Source organism: Rattus rattus, chromosome 14 (genome assembly GCF_011064425.1).
Source record: "Rattus rattus isolate New Zealand chromosome 14, Rrattus_CSIRO_v1, whole genome shotgun sequence".
Lineage (NCBI taxonomy): Eukaryota > Metazoa > Chordata > Mammalia > Rodentia > Muridae > Rattus > Rattus rattus.
In genome coordinates, this window is record NC_046167.1 from 5,332,842 (window position 1) to 5,335,506 (window position 2,665).

Genomic DNA, 2,665 nt, shown 5'->3' on the forward strand with positions numbered 1-2,665 from the left:
GCCAATGTCTTTATTGACAGACATCTACTTCATTTAATATTCGACTTCAGGTTTTTTTAATGCATGTTATAAGCTTGTGTGGTGGTGCAGACCTGCAATCCCAGCACTCAGGATGCTGAGACAGGAGGATCGTGAGTTCCAGAGCAGCCTGGATGACTTTAGCAAGACACATGCTGTTAAACTAAGTCTATAACAGGAAGCCTATAAAAACAATTTCTACGGAAAAACAATGTAGTCTACCACATACTTTGACAGCCACAAAGCTTAGAATGTTTAGAAAAGTAGGCAGAGATGATTCTTCTAGATGTGCAACAGGTGCACAAATCCCCTTTACTGTCATCTGAAAAGAACCTGAAGAAGCTATGAATTTAACATGGGGGCTGAGATGGCTCAGCAGTATGGCTAGCAGCCGGCTATCCAACCAAACCACAACCCATTTCTAGGAGATTTTTTGACCTCCATGGCACCAGACCTACACATGGTTCACTCCACACACATGCAAGCAAAAAATACTCATATGCACAAAATAAAATAAATCTTTAAAAACTAATATTGAATGACCATTATGTCACGAGACATAAGGCAAATGGCAGAGCCAACATTCCTCTTTGGAAGCTAGCACAGGATAGCCCACTGACTCTTAGACAAGGCCAACCTTCTTCCCAGACATAGCCATGCGTCCTCCTAGGACCAACACAACCCTTCTGCAGAAATCCCAGTTCTGCTCCACTAAAATGAACTTATACAAAGTACGATCTAAGCCAAAAACAAAGAAATGAAGTGATCGTTGTGGACTTAAAACACCAACCAACAAATAGCAAATACCACCTCTGGTTCCCCCTACTTCTCCCAGTCAGTAAATAAATCATTGATCAGTTGACTCTCAAGGGCTTGAAACAGTCCCCTGTGCCTTGATTCTGCAGATAATCTGTCCAATTCTTTGAACTACTATCTTGGTTCTCAGTTCCTATGGGATCCTGGATTTTCTTTTCTGTATACTTTTAAAGAGTTTCTGATTTGATAAGACTGATTTTTTTTAGGACAGAGAAGCCTGAAGCTCCCTACGAGGCCAGTTTTACTTTACTATCAGTCCTCACCTCCAGGGGTTTATCTGTGAAGGTTTTCCTAGAGGCTGACTTCCTTCACTATTATTTGATAATCACCAGTAGTACCTAAAGGCAGAGAACTTCTTTAAACAGCTAACGTCAAAAAAATCTAATAGCCTTCATTTTAAAAATTCCTCTCACATACACAGGCCATGTATTAAAGTCAAGAGTAAAATGTGCCTTACTGTCAAAGGGAAACACTTGCCTAATTAAAGCTTGGTTGTAAAATGAATTCAAAACACACTCCAAAGCATGTTTAAATCCATGGCGATTTTTTTTAAAAGAATATACCATTAGAATGGTTCATCTTATTGACCAGTGAGGAAGAAAAGGTTTCAGAATAAAATTTGTAGGTTGTTTTTAAACCACAGGAATACACATACAGGCATAGTCATGATTTTAAATTACTATAAGAATTATGAGATGTAGAGGAACTTAAGTATGTTAAAAATATGTTTCCCCAGAAAAGAATAAGTCTTAACATGCCATTAAGATGAAAGTCAGAAAGTAATTTTGAAAGACTACCATATCTGCCTTGTATTCATTTCTTCACAAGCCAGATGGATGCCAGGCCTGAGCCACACGCCTCCTACACTTTGACCATGGAGCCAGCTGGTTTGTTAAATCCCCACACAGAGCATTCGCTCCTGTTCGCATCCCTAGCTACTTGGTAGAATTGGGGCAGGAGGGCCAAAGAGTCCAAGGCCAACCTGGGCACCAAAGCTAAAACCTTGTCTTAAAAATAAAAACAAAACCAAAGACAAACTGACAATGTATTCCACCTTGTACTCTGATGGGAAGAGGCAACCCCGCATTAAAATTCCAAAAGATACTCTTCCTCTCCAGGATTGTGTATATTTATTTTAATATTTCAGTGTTAATTTTTTCTAGGTATTTTTTTTTTACTCAAAATACTCATTTGCCTACATATACCTTGTCACAAATAGTAAGCACCCATTCACGGAGAACATTGAGTAGGACTGAGGAAAAATAAATTTAAAAGTACTTTAGAACTTAGTTTAAAATGTAAAATGCCCTAATAAAATGTTCGTACATAGAAAAAAGAAAATCAATATACACGAAACCATCACAGGACAAAATGAGTTCTGAAATGACAACATTTTAAAAATAGATACTAGCTCAGGGGTTGTGCAGGGTTAGATAGCAGCAGGAAGTGATCGTGATTTAGAAGCATGATTCAAGGCGGCCACTGCAGCTCCATGCTTGACAGAAGCTTGACAACCTGGTTTGATATCAGGACCCAGGAGGTGGAAGGAGAGAGCTGACCTAAGTGGGCAACCAATGCACTGCACCATGGCATGTGTATCCACACTAATTTAAAAGGAAATCCAAGAGATCTTCGTCACAAAGTATCTTGACTATGGCAGAGGTTCCAGAGACAAAGGTTTATAGACTGAAACAAACTGAGAAGAGGGAAATTAGGATCAAGGAATTTCTGCCTCAGTGTCCTCCTTGTAATCTGTACTAATGTTTGAAAGATGGCACTAGAGAAGGCTAAATCTACAGTTATCTCACAGATAATTAAAAATGGAAAAACA